This window comes from Argopecten irradians, chromosome 14 (genome assembly GCF_041381155.1).
Source record: "Argopecten irradians isolate NY chromosome 14, Ai_NY, whole genome shotgun sequence".
Lineage (NCBI taxonomy): Eukaryota > Metazoa > Mollusca > Bivalvia > Pectinida > Pectinidae > Argopecten > Argopecten irradians.
In genome coordinates, this window is record NC_091147.1 from 30,873,123 (window position 1) to 30,891,010 (window position 17,888).

General features: G+C 35.1%; 1 pseudogene; it reads right to left on the reverse strand.

The window, feature by feature from the left end:
* Positions 1–9,766: 9,766 nt before the first annotated feature.
* Positions 9,767–13,903, reverse strand: LOC138307156 (ankyrin repeat, PH and SEC7 domain containing protein secG-like; annotated as a pseudogene).
* Positions 13,904–17,888: the final 3,985 nt, after the last annotated feature.

Here is a 17,888-nt window from a genome sequence, read left to right on the forward strand (position 1 = left end):
AATAACATTCATAACTTACTTTTCCGTCCAATGGACTGTGGTATCACACTGCTGGCCTTCTGCCACCATTCCAGCTGGAAAGAACATGTCACTGAAAAAAATAAAAATAGCATGTGAAAAAAAAATGTTACTAAAAGGAAAATATCATTATGATAATAAACAGATGATTTTAAAAGATATGAATAAGTTTATAAATACTTACACTGTAGCTTCATTTTGGCGCTCCTCCTCAGTGTCGTCGTCGTAATTTTCATCCTCGTCATCAGATATACTGCAATAAAGAGTACATTGAAGAAATACAATTGATATTTTACAAAGTATGATCATAATCAGAAGATACCATGTGGAAACGGAACTCATTACATAACGAAAATGACATTGAAATACCACATAGGGACAAATATACTTACTCGGAGTAATCCGTATCGTTTATATATAAAAAAGCACTCGTTTCCTCATCATCAGATACCATTCTGAAGTAAATACAAATGGATGAATATAAGTATACGGAAACAACAGCTGGACATTGCACAAATTATATAAAAAAAATCTTGTTCTCCATAGTATTTACAAATTTCTTTATAGTATGTAAATGTTGCGTGACCTGTGACATGCTTATCATATGTATACATATACTCTGTTATTAATTTAAATGTATTGAGTGTATACATGTAGACTTAATGTATATTATCCTCCTCCGTAACACCGTTATTGGTCCTTTTTCTGAAGTGAAATTAAAGTAAGTATAATAAACTTCAAAAATATAACAGAATATAAAAATAAAGTCAGTAGGAATACCATACCACGTATACTTACACATAGTCTACATAAGCCTGTGCCATTTTGTGCGAGAATTGAAGAATATGATACGAGATATATTCGTCAGTGTAGAATTTTTGGGGGAACCTCGAGCTTTATACCTTCTAAACAAAAGCAATGCAATTATTTCTAGCGTTGGGTAGGGGTGGGGGACGCTACTTAAAAAAAAGACAACACAAAGCCCATACAATTATTACTAGCATGGGTAGGGAACCCCACTTAAAAATTTCCTACTACAATGTTAAAACCAGAATAAGACGATAGTTGAACCGTAAGGTTAATATTGATAAGTGAGGTAATGGATGAAACATCTGTAACACGAAACCTCAAAAGACTCGCTTTCTCAAGATTCATCTTGTCCGTTTACGTTACATGTTGTCCTCTAACGTTACAATAAAATTGACAACGGTGAAACTATAGGTTAAAATACAATTGCAAATTGATAGCGAAATCCTTCGTGTTTATTAAGTTGACTGATTTTCCTTCCATGCATTGTCAACTTATCCTATCTCATTTTAAAGACGTATTTAAAGTTATAATACAACAATCTGTACTCATTTGACTGTACTGTCGTTGTAAATATCATGATTTTAGGCAGTACTGTCAAAACTCATTTTGAGCTTATGTGTGTGTGTGTGTAAAATCAAAACCTTCACTTTGTAAGTATTTAAAAATGAGTTGAATAACACATTAAAAGCTGCTCTTGATTTAAGAAAATTATTTTTTTGTGTCATGATTAGACTGTAAGAGATCATATTTTCCCTTTATAAAAAAAATCATCATTACATCAATACAATCAGTTTTCTGAGATTTTGACAATATATCATATATTTATCAGCAAGATCATGTTACAGAGCTGTCCAAACTCGCGGGTGCCTCTCCGTCGTTATATTACACACCAAGCGCAAATTAGCCTAATCGGTACACTGATCTTTATGTATACCTGAGAACGAATCCCACTTAAAACGGCCCCACTGCAATAACGGCCCAGTCAAAACGGCCCCGTTACAAAAATGTTTTAAAAGGGAACATATGTTTATTTCAACTGTATATTCAGCGCTAATTTTGTTTATTTTATTTTTGAAGAATTTATGTATTATCTTGTACATTATAATGATAGAAAAATACGAAACACGGCACTAATTTGTAACTTATCATTTCATTATATACCTGTAGAATTGATGCCTAGATATTCTACAAGCTTGTTACATTGAAATTGTTTAATATATTTGATAGTTTTTCTTGCTGTGATTTGTTCTTTCTTTTGTACAACGTATTTTTGTCAAATTGGAAACTGTTTATTCTAACAGCACTACATTGTAATTTATACACCTCTTTAAAACGTTTCTTTGACAGAATAAATGTTAAATTATGGATACTTTTGTTTCTGATATTTTATTATTATGATCAAATTAGACGAAAATAGCCGTGAAATTGGTCACAGTTCTAGCGATTTGTTCATTTAGTCTTTTAACATAGTCAATGAAATATACGTGTTTATCACGGAGACTTAGAACGGACTGTGGGTCATAGACAAAAAAATGTTCGAACACAATCATATTTCATTCGAAAGCTTTAATTTTATTTTCCATAGCCTCGGTAAAAAAAAACAACTTTAATACAGATAGCTTTTGCTGTATATACTTTCGAATTAACTTCATACAAACATCTTATTATTGCATACATCTCGGTTATCTGCATAAGGTGTGAATATACATGTATATAGAAAGGAGAAGAAATCAGAGAATATTGCATTTTGCAATAACGATAGTGAGGGTGAATTTTATTTCCTTAAAAATGCAAAGTGTATGAAGATTTCATATTAGAAAAACCATATTTTGTCCGATATCCCAACATGTTTAAGTTGGTTCAATTACTTAATTCACCAAAAAAAGAATAAAATAATCTTTGTAACTACACTCCATTAGCCCTAGAAAAGAACATTACTGTTATTAAGATTAAGACCAAGTTTTGTGATCTCTTTCTCTACTACAGTACATTTCAATTTTATCAAGAATGTGTGATTTTATCAAAGTTGTGTGCGTGTGTGTGAAAGCGTATATTGTCGCTGTAAACCCAAAGAAAATAGAGAATCTGAACCCATAACAAGTTATGATTGACAGGTGTCACCACAAGATGAAATAGCCGTGGTCAGTGTATACGTAATTATATTTAACCGTACTCCTCACTGTAAAAACGGCCCCAGTCAGAACGGCCCCACTGCAATAACGGCCCCCAGTCGAAACGGTCTCACTTTTATATAGGCAGATATAAGACAAAACTTCTGACGGAACACATTGAGATTAATTAAAAGTAAATTTAAATGAATGAACGTGTTTGTTCACTATCTTATTAAAGATGGTTGGTTAGGTTAATAATTTATACCTACATATACAAGTAAGTAATGTTGCAAATGATGATTTTTTTACTTTCACGATCTCAAGCAGCGTTTGATAGATCTAATATTCAAGTAAGAAATCAATTTGAAATGTCCTCAAAATACTTTTAGTATTGATTTCTCATCGATTCATGTATACTTGAGACGAAGATATTGTTGGAAAGGGAAGTTCTAGCATTTAACTCGGAAATTACTTGTACTTGTTTAGTAGGAGTTTTTGATATTTTGACAAACGAAAAAATATTGAGAATGCAGTTAAAGTAATAAATATATTCAAATCTTTAATTACTGCAATATTTTTCAACATGTTCAGTGTGTTGATTATATACAGTGGTCTTCTAAATGTTCACTGTAAAGTATGTGGTAAGTTTTGCTTGTAACATTATCTTACGTACAAAACGAACATGTAGCTCACATTTCAGTATCTAAGAAATTACAAGAAATAAATTATCTTTCTCATCAATTAGATAGAAAACGTCCAAATGTTAGTATGTGAAACATTTGTTAAACTATTAGAAATCATATGTAGATGTGTCAAAAATTTAGTGAATTTGAGCAAATGTATTGTTCTTAGTTATGAAAGACGTTAAAATAAGTTTTAATTATGTGAATTATGATGACATGCAATGAAATTTCGAAGAGAACGGCATGTTATTTAGATGAGCCTACCAGAATGTATGAGGCAGAATTGAATTGTATCCTATATATATATATATATATATAGACATGTATTGTTTTACTGATATTCATGATTTAATTTGCATGTTCTTTCCCGTACAGTTTACCGTAATTTTGTGGGATATCAAGGCCTTTACAATTTAGCGTATCTAATGGTCATTTTTCGCACACACATGACTGTATGTATACGGTCCGTAAATGCAAATTATGTACAACATATGTAAAATATACAATTTATATTACAAAAGAGATGGAGAGTGATTCATGATTCCATAGAAATTAAATTTCCTGCCAAACATCTCAACTTTTTAAGCTTTTCTGAACTTTTCTTAATCTTTCATTTTGTTGCTATCGAAACAAAAGGCCTGTAAACTACATGTATATGTACCATAACTTTTGATATGCATCTTTTTATAAATCCCGTAAAAACCTATTGATTGAACATCGCTAATATAATTGTGATCTATATCATTGTTTTCTTCTGATGGATTGTATCTTTATTTTTATGGTGTTTGATAACTTAATAAATAACTATATACTTGTATGTATATATTCTTAATCCTTTCGTCTATCCGTTGCGTAATAGGAATTACTACACAGTATGCACTATATAATTACCATATAATTACCTATATACACTGACCACGGCTATTTCATCTTGTGGTGACACCTGTCAATCATAACTTGTTATGGGTTTTGATTATCTATTTTCTTTGGGTTTACAGCGACAATATACGCTTTCACACACACACTCACACAACTTTGATAAAAACACACATTCTTGATAAAATTGAAATGTACTGTAGTAGAGAAAGAGATCACAAAACTTGGTCTTAATCTTAATAACAGTAATGTTCTTTTCTAGGGCTAATGGAATATAGTCACAAAGATTATTTTATTCTTTTTTTTTTGGTGCATTAAGTAATTGAACCAACTTAAACATGTTCGGATATCGGACAAAATATGGTTTTTCTAATATGAAATCTTCATACACTTTGTATTTTTAAGGAAATAAAATTCACCCTCACTATCGTTATTGCAAAATGCAATATTCTCTGATTTCTTCTCCTTTCTATATACATGTATATTCACACCTTATGCAGATAACCGAGATGTATGCAATAATAAGATGTTTGTATGAAGTTAATTCGAAAGTATATCCAGCAAAAGCTATTTGTATTAAAGTTGTTTTTTTTTACCGAGGCTATGGAAAATAAAATTGATTCATTCTCACTTAGCGTATTTTTCTATCATTATAATGTACAAGATAATACATAAATTCTTCAAAAATAAAATAAACAAAATCAGCGCTGAATATACAGTTGAAATAAACATATGTTCCCTTTTAAAACATTTTTTTTTTGTAACGGCCCCGTTTTGACTGGGGCCGTTATTGCAGTGGGGCCTTTTTAAGTGGGATTCGTTCTCAGGTATACATAAAGATCAGTGTACCGATTAGGCTAATTTGCGCTTGGTGTGTAATATAACGACGGAGAGGCACCCGCGAGTTTGGACAGCTCTGTAACATGATCTTACTGATAAATATATGATATATTGTCAAAATCTCAGAAAACTGATTGTATTGATGTAATGATGATTTTTTTATAAAGGGAAAAGATGATCTCTTACAGTCTAATCATGACACAAAAAAATAATTTTCTTAAATCAAGAGCAGCTTTTAATGTGTTATTCAACTCATTTTTAAATACTTACAAAGTGAAGGTTTTGATTTTACACACACACACACATAAGCTCAAAATGAGTTTTGACAGTACTGCCTAAAATCATGATATTTACAACGACAGTACAGTCAAATGAGTACAGATTGTTGTATTATATTACTTGACATAAATACGTCTTTAAATTGAGATAGGATAAGTTGACAAATGCATGGAAGGAAAATCAGTCAACTTTTTATAAACACGAAGGATTTCCGCTATCAATTTGCGAAATTGTATTTTAACCAATTATAGTTTCACGTTGTCAATTTTATTGTAACGTTAGAGGACTTGAAACATGTAACGTAAACGGACTAAAGATGCAAATCTATGAGAAAGCGACGTCAAGATTTTGAAAGGTTTCGTGTGTTACAGATTTTTCATCCATTACCTCACTTATCAATATTAACCTTACGGTTCAACTATCGTCTTATTCTGGTTTTAACATTGTAGTAGGAAATTTTTAAGTGGGGTTCCCTACCCATGCTAGTAATAATTGTATGGGCTTTGTGTTTGTCTTTTTTTTAAGTAGCGTCCCCCACCCCTACCCAACGCTAGAAATAATTCAATTGCATTGCTTTTTGTTTAGAAGGTATAAAGCTCGAGGTTCCCCCAAAAATTCTACACTGACGAATATATCTCGTATCATATTTCAATTCTCGCACAAAATGGCACAGGCTTATGTAGACTATGTGTAAGTATACGTGGTATGGTATTCCTACTGACTTTATTTTTATATTCTGTTATATTTTTGAAGTTTATTATACTTACTTTAATTTCACTTCAGAAAAAGGACCAATAACGGTGTTACGGAGGAGGATAATATACATTAAGTCTACATGTATACACTCAATACATTTAAATTAATAACAGAGTATATGTATACATATGATAAGCATGTCACAGGTCACGCAAACATTTACATACTATAAAGAAAATTTGTAAAATACTATGGAGAACAAGATTTTTTTTATATAATTTGTGCAATGTCCAGCTGTTGTTTCCGTATTACTTATATTCATCCATTTGTATTTACTTCAGAATGGTATCTGATGATGAGGAAACGAGTGCTTTTTTATATATAAAACGATACGGATTACTCCGAGTAAGTATATTTGTCCCTATGTGGTATTTCAATGTCATTTTCGTTATGTAATTGAGTTCCGTTTCCACATGGTATCTTCTGATTATGATCATACTTTGTAAAATATCAATTTGTATTTCATTCAATGTACTCTTTATTGCAGTATATCTGATGACGAGGATGAAAAAATTACGACGACGACACTGAGGAGGAGCGCCAAAATGAAGCTACAGTGTAAGTATTTATAAACTTATTCATATCTTTTAAAATCATCTGTTTATTATCATAATGATATTTTCCTTTTAGTAACATTTTTTTTTTTTCACATGCTATTTTTATTTTTTTCAGTGACATGTTCTTTCCAGCTGGAATGGTGTGCAGAAGGCAGCAGCAGTGTGATACCACAGTCCATTGGACGGAAAAGTAAGTTATGAATGTTATTTTTCATTCAATTCCTGATTTTCCTTTCATCATCTTTTTGTCGTAATATCTTTTTTTATCAATGCTTTTTTTTTTGTCTTTTTCAGCATTGTCTGGACGAATTATAAGCAACTTCTAATGGACAAGATCCACTTCCATGAACAGGAAATTGGAGATCACAGAAGAGATCTCCAATTGACTATTGAAGAACTAATGGATGTCTATTCACTGGAGGATATGTAGTGTTTCGTAGTGTTTTTTTCCCTTTGGATTAGTGCATATGGATAATCAGTGCTACAGTACACATGAAGGTAAAATAATATAAGTTATGTAATATCTGCTTTGTTCATAAAGAAAAAGTATTTATTACTCATTTGGTGAAATAGTGTGTTTTTTTTAATGAAAACTTATACAGGTTATCCAGGTGTTAATCCAATGGGGGAAAACAATAGTAATTAGATAAATAAAGATGAAAAAATGATATTCAATTCTGTCTGGATTTTTTTCTTTCGTAAAAGTTCCTTTATTTTGTTATATGAATGAAAAAAATACTTTACCTTATTTCGCCGTCCGTAGACCTCAATTACAAAGCGAAATATTTCATCACAATTCAGTTAGTCTTCTATACTTTCTGTGTAAAAATATGAAAAAAATGACCGGTTTTATAGCAAAAAAAATGACTATAATTACACAAAATGTTGGGCCATTGAGAGGCGAAAGAAATGGATTTGTCCTATCAGTACTCTATGGTCAGAGTAGTATCGCCTATACCACGTGACTTGACACGATCCGTTGCACTCTCTGTAGAATTTCACGAGTCACACGGAATTACTGTTAGACACTGTGTTTTTTTGAGACGTGAATGGATATATGAATCATGTGTTCTTTTTATTTCTTACAAAAGAAAACGTTTTATGTATTCTTCTTGACAAAAGGAACCAAATGAAAAAAAAGGTAAATTGCCTCGTTGATAAGGATACTTACAATAAGCGATGTACGTATTGGTAGGGGGGTAACCATTATTCTTCATAGTTTTTGAATATTTAATTTGCATGCTAACAGTTCACGATTGTTTCGTATTACAACGATTGATTATTATTTTGAGATCAGAACTTGAGAGAATACAATAGACGCAATATATGGAATGTTCTATGAATAATGGTTGCTCCCCTTTCAACACGTATACCGTTTATTGTAAGTATCTCTATTAAAAGTTACAAAGAACAAAGACACAATTAAGTTCAGTATCTTTAATTCGTTCCTTGTCAATATCACAACAATGAAATTCAAACTGTATTTCTACATAGGCATTATAAAATATTTACTAGTGACTACAATATATACACACATGTAATGCCAGTCTTTGTACGTGTAGTAATTTGACAAGTAACTCCATTAGTAAGAAAAAACCTCGGTATTTTATTATGGTATTATTAATGTTAGTCCCACTCGGTGATAAAAGTTTTCTTCATAAAATCACTAGTTCAGAACCTGATTTGGATTGCATTCAAAACACCTTAACATTCCTTCTTGGTTTTGATGGTCATCTCTCGTTACACAAAACTCAACATTGTCAAGAGTGTCTCCGATGTATTCAGGCATTATTAACATACAGTCTTTCAATCTTCTCCATTGTTCGAAATTTAACGCCACGCCCGATTTAGTGGGTTGAATTCTTGAATTGTCGTCAAAGCTGGGCATGAACCAACGTCGGATGTTAACTCGAGCATATCCAGTCTTCAATGACACATAATTATTACGCCCCAGATGTATCATTTAGTCAACGTCTTCACCCCTAAGGTATTTCTCTATGGCTTCATCAACGTCTTTACAGTGCCAAACCTGTAGTTTTTTCCATTGTTGGGGACTGAGAGTCACGCCTTTCTTTGTAGGAAATAATGTCCCTGATTCTGACGTGTCATCTGATACCCAGCAGTGCTTTTTAAACCTAGGAGTGCCGCGTGCTTTTTAAACCTAGGAGTGCCGTTATAATTATGATGGCACCGGGGAGTACCGTTATAATTATGATGGTAGTCAAAATTATGATGGCACTCAAAATTATGACGGCACTCAAAATTATGATGGCAGTCAAAATTATGACGGCACTCAAAATTATGATGGCAGTCAAAATTATGACGGCACTCAAAATTATGTTGGCATGGCATCTCATAAAATTATGATGGCTGAGTGCCGTCATAAAGGGGTTACCCAAATGCTAGGATAATGCTGCTAATTTGTATTACATGTAGTAATCTGTAAATCATAAGTAACCGAATCTTTGCGAGACGGTATGTAGCAATATATGATATATCATAAGTATTTTGACGAGACATCAAAACTACTAAACAGAATCAAATTTATATATATATCGTTAGACTGGATTACTTGGTCTTATAATATCTAATTCTACCCGCTAGGCTGCGCCATATATAAATGGTTGTATTTTTGACGCGAAGCCTAGCGGAATGAAGTAAAAATACGTTAAGACAAAATCGGTCTTGAAGATTGTCTGTGAACATAGGAAATAGTTGCAGCAGTTAGTGACATGACCTTTCAAGTGTCCACAAGACAACTAATTGGATAAAAATTAAATCAGATCGAGTACAAATATCATTTGTTGCATATATCCTTAAATTTAATATACCTGCGTTAGTTAAACCTTATCCTAGTGTGCCCGGAGTAACATCTTTTTTCTAGGAAGTATTGTACTAGGAATGGACATGCGCATTGTGATGCCATGAACACACTGGATTTGTACTTTCGGTGAGGTCAAGGTTTTGTTCTGCCCCGGCCAACATCAGAATCTGTATTGATAGACATTGTTTCTGAGTCCGCCTGTTCCCCTATTTTCGCGTTGTACCTTATCAGGTTAGTAAGTGGGGTTCTCCCATATGCGTCCACGGTGTTAAGGTCAGCACCCGCGTTTAGAAGACATTCAACGTGGATTGGACGCTTTCCCGCTGCTGCAAACTATAATTAAGTTACTTTATTTATTGTCTCTGGTATGTATTGTTATGAAACAGCATGCTAAATTTACAAACTAACGAAAACTTCATTTTCCATCAATATTCAAAGTCTGATATTTTGAATCATTAGTATCCCCCAGAGCATACTGCATTGTGTATTCCGCATACAATGGAGACAATTAAACAACATCAGGAAGCTACGTGTGAAGGTTGATCCCTTCAGTACTTACAGAGAAGTAGTGATAATATGTCTGCCTTTTTGTCGGTTACCCTATTTTGCTCGATTAGTAACAATATCAAACATGGAATATTTCACCCTCGTGTACATTATTTGTCCTCAACACCTCAACACAAATCTCATGACGTGATACTGTGCGACCCTACAACTCGTTTACATTACATGTACCTGTAATGCTGTCTTGTTCCCACGGAAAGACGTTCGGTTGATATCTGCTGACGCCTTTAACAAACAATCAAGCAGATCTCTTGCATTTTGGAAATCTGATGAACATACCATCATAAGTGGAGTGATTGCCAAATCCTTCCTGGGCATCAACATCCGCACCGGAAGCTATCAAAAGTTTCACAGGTGTCACGTTTCCGGTTTCAGTGGCAAAATGTAGCGATGTTCTGCCCTTGCGGTCCCGACACATGACGACGCTAGGGTCTCGCTGTATGAGGAGTTGGGCTATGTTATGATACTGAAGAGTCATACAGTACATGAGCGGAGTAAGACCCCACTTATCGGGACGCTTTACCTCAGCGCCTTGCTCTGTCAGGACACGTGCGCATGCGTCACTTCCCTTCTCGCAGCATACCGTGATTACAGGTTTGGAGCTTATGAATATCATGCCATGAAAAAACACATGATCTACGTCGGCACCCTCGTCTAGGAGATGTGCGAGTTTGTCAGGGTCGTCAGCTGTGACAACGTTGTACATTTCGGTGGAGTAATCGACATTGTCACGTGGTCTCCGGCGACGCCTTCCAGCAGTTCTCTCAATTTACTTTAGCAATAATATATAGTACTATGGCAGCAGAAGTAAATTCAATAAGTATATGATTTGAAGTTATTCTGGAAAACAAAATATAGAAAGAACTTAAATAAATCTATAACATAAAAAGATAATACAAGTTTATTATCCAAACGAAACGTAAACAGAACCAAAGGTATTTGGTATTAGTTACAGTGTATATCAATTTGGACACGTGACTTTGTGAACGGAACGTGTGTCATTATAACACTAAAATAAACATTTCGTGAAAACAATGATTAAAAACAAACACATTTTTGTTACGATTCAGATTTGTGATGAAAGAAACTGTTTTATATTTGTATCCTGTTTGGAACGATTTGGGGTAACTTTCATTTACATGTATCAAGTTTATTTGTGTATCTGTCTGTAAGCAATTGATAGTATATATCATAATTAACCAGAGTTCTCGTAAGCAAAACGTTATTTAAAAGAAAAAAGTCTATCTTAGTCTTCTCCTGATATTGGTGGTACAAACAATCAAGTATATAACACATATATATACATGGTGAAGTTCACGAAGAAAAGGGGAGGTAAATCCTTGATGAGGAACGACATAATTCTATATCGTATTTATTGTAACTCTATAAATTAACATTTAATTTTCTTTTTTAATAAAATAACCGAAAATTATTATTCTAAACATACTTGATAGTATGTCTATTTAGTGATATTGGTCCTATCGCCACAACAGATACAGGCTATAAAGTCCATATGTGTATTATAAAACAGTCAACTAATCTCACAAAATAGACATATATTTGATTTGTGAAGTTACAATTATTTTTTCTATAATTGCAAGTGTTTTTCCATAATTAATTTATTAAGAGTTACCTCACGTAAAAAATAATGATATTAAAGTAGCAAAAAGGCAAGAAAAAAAGATAATCATATATAAACAGAAAGACAATTCGAAATCAATTTGAATATTATGATTGGTATGTAAAATTTATATAGTATTTAAGTCTCATTTGGCTGCCCATAGTACAAACTTAATGTGAGTTGCTAGCTGTATAAACAATCATACAACAGGCTCTCACCATCTAACCTTATCATAACCTTATCATAATATATTATGTACAAATGCTTATTTACAACGATAAAAAAATGTTTATTATATGGCTGCTTTCCATTGGTCCAATACACAGTTCCGAAATAATGTTCACTACCACTGCCCAGTATTGCCAATTTGCCGCTGTCAATGTCGCACAAACCAAGGTGAAGGTCACCCAGACCCGCCGGCTGAGGTGGAGGTCACAAAGGCCACGATGACGGTCACACAGACCAGACCTTCCAGTAAAGGTAAAGGTCACACAGACCAAGATGAAGGTCACAACAAATAGACTTGCTAGTCGAGGAAGAGGTCACACAGACCGATGTAAAAGTCACGTAGACTAGGTGAAGGTTACACAGACCCGTCACTGGTGCATGTAGAGGTCACATAGACCCGCTAGTAGTCGTAGAGACCACACAGACCTTCTGGTAAATGTGGAGGTCACACAGACCCGCCAGTAATCGTAGAGGCCACACAGACCTTCTGGTAAATGTAGAGGTCACACTGGCTAGCGACGATATGGCTTAATGGCATGTGTATCCATCAGTTTCTGGATAGTTCTGTAGTTCTCCATGGGTGGAAAGCTATAATATACGTATGGTACGATATAACACCAATAAACAATTTATATGTTTGCTCTATACAAATCTGTGCTATTTATCTAAATATTCACTATCTCAAAAGGCATACTATTTAGCTATATTACAAATACTAAGATAATCATCTCATTTCTAAGCCTTTACGGTAAATAATATCACGTATGCTGACTTAACAACCTAACAATGCTTTACAAAACACACCCGGCCTCATCCCAACGCATATACACATGACCCGTGCACACACATTGCCGCGTACGCAAGCACACACGCCGGGTGAATTAAACCATAACTTACATAACCATAACTTATAAACTATAGCAAATACCTATACTTATGAAACCTCATTATAATTAATACTATGACAAGGACATATGAATGTATTTACTTACCGCAAGCTGTATTTCGCGCTCTGAGTTCCAACCCTGCTATCGTTCGCTACCGTTACCTGTGTCCTCTGCTTTCAACTCACACCTGTGCGCATGCGTGACTTACCTTGTGACTCTTTAGACAAACTTAAATGGCGCGAAATCCAAATTACAAACTAAGATACATATAATTATACAATGGCACGTGACAACACGCCCCTTCCAGAAGAATAAACTCTGGAAACCAAGTTTATTCACAACACAAACAGTCACAGACATGTATATTGCCATAGGTGTTTACATCCTGCTTAGAAAATCAGCTCCGACGTTGTCCCGCCCTCGTATAGCACGGATCTTAATCCGATAGGGCTGAAGTTGGAGAGCCCAACGCATCAATCTTGAATTGACACCCTTCATCTTATTCAAATACACAAGAGGTTGGTGGTCTGTCTCTAAGACAAATTCTCGTCCATACAGATACTTCTGGAACTTTTGGACTGCCCACACGACTGCCAAACATTCCTTCTCCACTACCGCGTACGCCCTCTCACTATCTTTCAATTTCCTACTCGCATACGCGACAGGAAGCAGATGATCTTCTTCCTTCTGTAGCAGAATGGCACCTATTCCATAGTCCGAAGCATCTGTCTGAAGAATGAACTCTTCTTCTAAATCTGGCAGTTTCAAAATCGGGCTAGTAGCTAACATCTTCTTCAGTGTCTCAAATGCACGCTCCTGTGGATCTTCCCAGATAATGTGATTGGGCATTCCCTTCTTGGTTAAATCTGTCAGTGGAACAGCTGTGACGGCAAAGTTTGGGATAAACTTCCTGTAAAACCCCGCTAATCCCAAGAAGGATCTAACTTGCTTTTTGGTTACGGGTCTATCCGCTTCCAACTTTATCAGGATTCGGCAGCAGCCGCTGTTGTCCCACGATATGGCCCAGACATTCTAAACTATCGTATCCTAACGCATATTTCGTTGGCCTTGCCGTGAGCCCAGCCTTCCACAATCTTGCAAAAAGCTCGTTGACGACCTCCAGGTGTTCTGTCCATTTCTTAGTGTAGATAAGTAAATCATCCACAAAGCTCTCGATGTTACTCATCCCATTTAAGAGTTTCCTGACCATCCGACAAAACGTTGCTGGAGAGTTTACTAACCCGAACGGCATAACAACAAATTGATATAACCCAACAGGCGTTGAGAATGCGGTCTTCTGTTTGGAGTCATCTGACATCGGCACTTGCCAGTAACCTTTACTCATATCTAATCTTGAAAAGAATTTATGTCCGGCCAACCTCGAAAAAATGTCTTCAGCATCAGGCATTGGCTCAGCGTCGAAGATAGTAATCCGGTTCAGTTGTCTGTAGTCAATACAGAACCTATTAGTTCCATCTTTTTTGCGTACAATAACTACAGGGTCGGAATAAGGTGAATCTGATGGCTCAATCACTCCCATGGACATCATCTTATCCACCTCTTCTTTGATTGTTGCCTTCATGTTGAACGGGATGGAACGTGACTTTACTCTCACTGGATCTGTGGATGTTGTCTTAATGCTATGCTCCACCAAGTGTGTTCGTCCAGGCACATCTGTAAATACATCAGTGTAATCTTGTAAAAGATGAGTTACCTCCTTCTTCATCGTTGAGCTGAGTTTCTCCGACACTAACACATCTCCAATGAACTCCGATTTAACTGCCTGTGGAGTGGTAAACAAATGGTCAGTCACAACACCATCATCATCGTCCACATCGTCCTCGTGTACAACCAATCACTGACAACACTCCCATGGCACATGCAGTATTCTGTTCTTTGCCTGCTTTTCTCTCCACATACTGCCTGAGAAGATTTGCGTGCAGCGTCTTTGGCTTACCATCGATGCTTACTTTGTAGTCCATCGCCCCAACTCTCTCGACTATCGGATTTGGTCCCCGCCATTGCATCTGGAGCTTGTTGCTCTTTGTGGGTAATAATACCAACACCTTCTCTCCGATCAATAAGTTTCTGTCCTTAGCTTTCCGATTGAAGTATTTCTTCTGCCTTATCTGTGCCGACTTCAACTGCTTATGAGCAAGTTCACAAGTCTCCTCGAGCTTCTCTTTAAGATCCAAAACATATTGATACGTTGTTTTAGTTTCCGGGTCTGGCACTTCTTTCGTCCACAACTCACGCAATATCATCATGGGGCCCCGAACGGTGCGCCCATAAAGAAGCTCGAACGGAGAGAACCCCAAGCTCTCCTGCGGCACCTCCCTGTATGCAAAGAGCAACGAGTTGATGTAGCGATCCCAGTCACGCGGACGCTCAGCCCACATTCGGCGCAACATTTGTTTCAAAGTCCCATTGAAACGCTCTACTAATCCGTTACAGTATTGGCTGACGTGTGTGCCTCACCTAACCTATTGCTTTCCTCTTCCTGTAGTAAGAGGTAATGCTATAGTTACTTATTTCTCCAGCTAACTTAAACGGACCTGGAATTTTTGGAAATATAGGAAATATATATTGCTTATATTCTTATGAAACAGTTATATAGAGAACGCTACATACACTTCCATACATAACTTACACGCATTGTCTCATGCGTGCATTCTTTCATGTGGCATCATCGTCTTTATTGTCAAACACAAATGACCCCACATAATCACTCTTTTCTTTACCATCATTATGTGTCATACCATCATTATTACTTATTATATATAATGAGTCTTTTTTAGATAATTGTATTATTATCAACACCTGCATTCTCATTTAATGGAATTAAACTATCATATATATGCCTTTATCCAATTATAAATGATAAATGCCAGTTAAAACAAACAATTCTCTGGGACAGCTGATCGCCGACTTAGTGTAGTGCCGAGCCTACTTTTATATTTATACATACACTGTATTCCAGTGATAAGATGTTCCAGAACAGGAAGGAATTAAAGATGTTTGAGTAAATATATACCAATAGCAATATATAGACTAGCAACAACAAATTTGAAATCAAAGTGCCAAGGCCACTCATAGATGCTGTGAATGAAGGACTCAAACAAAGGAATAAAGAAATTGGTTTTTCATTTAAATATTGAATTTAGTATACTAATTAAGGTTCATGTAAAGGCTTTAACCAGTGATATTTTGCAAGCATATAACTCATTACTGTGCTGCAATTGAACAAAACTTGCTTCATTAATTGTTGGTATGTACCCTGGCTAACTGTCAGTCTTATTGTTGATATGTAATTTGTGAAGCTGCTTGTAAATTTCAGTAAAATAAGAGTAAAATGTATATTTCTGGAGAAGACATAGAACTCGTGTAAATTGCATTGATGGCACCAAATAAGCATGCTATCGTGTTTAGTAGTGACTATGCCAGGTACTCCAACAGTTTGTTTGGCAAAATCGGACCAGCGAATAGCGCAGGAGCCTATTGTTGTAAATGCAAATGGCTGCTTTAAATGGCGGATCACAAATATAGCATATAAGAAGACATTTTAACTGATACAAGTGTTCTTATATACACTACAAGGTACTCTGAACATGACAAGAAGACTATTTACGAAAAAAATAGTTAAAATGTGGACTTTGAGGCTCTTTCCGGAAATTTGCATTTTTCGCCCTAAACAGATCGGTTGAACTATTTTTTTCGTGAAGAGTCTTCTTGTCATGTTCAGAGTACCTTATGGTGTCTATAAGAACATTTTTATCAATTGAGATGGCTTCTTATATGCGATATTTGTGATCCGCCATTTATAGCAGCCATTTGCATTTACTACAATAGGCTCCTGCGCTATTTGCTGGTCCGATTTTGCCAAACAAACTGTTAGAGTACCTGGCATATTCACAACTGAACACGATGGCATGATTATTTGGTTCCATCAATGCAATTCACACGAGTTCTATGTCTTCTCCAGAAATATACATTTTTCTCATATTTTACTGAATTTTACAAGCAGCTTCACAAATTACATATCAACAGTAAGACTTACAATTAGCCAGGGTATATACCAACAATTAATGAATATAGTTCTGTTCAATTGCAGCACAGTAATGAGTTTAAGGCTTGCAAAATTTCACTGTTTTAAGCCTTTACATGAACCTTAAGTGTGCAGTGTTGAATTTTCATCATCTCTTCAAAGACAAAAAAATCATAAGTTAACAGAGCCGTATCTTCTCATCCACTTAACATTTAAGACTATTTATCCGAAAAATATAACATTAGAAATATTACGATTTCCGGATATATTTTGGTTTCCTTTTTAGAAAATAACATGGGTTGCCGTGACGACTTTTGACTAATAAATCATGGCCAGATACTTTTGCCAAATAAAATGTACATTATTTCGTTACGTATAAAACTCAGATTTATTCTAAATACACAAGAACGCTAGTCGGTAACATCAGAAAAGCTTCATGTAATGCGTCGGACTTTAGCAAGTCTTCGTAAGAACTGTACTGTACTAGATCCAGATCATGTGTGATGATTGTGATGTGTGGTTCCACACTGTGTGTGTAGAGTATAATGAGGAGGAAGAGAATTTCATTTGTAATGCATGTTAAATCTGGATAATTTATTAGCAGCTATAAGTGTGTATACATAAATGCAGATGTCAACATATAATATACTTGCTGAAAAAATAAAACTTAACAACAAACTTTAGCTTCCTACACTAGGAACAATGTACATCTGTATACCTGTATCTGTAGCCAACAAATTTAATGGCTTAATTTATTTCAGTAAATGGAATTTATATGACTGTCTCTGA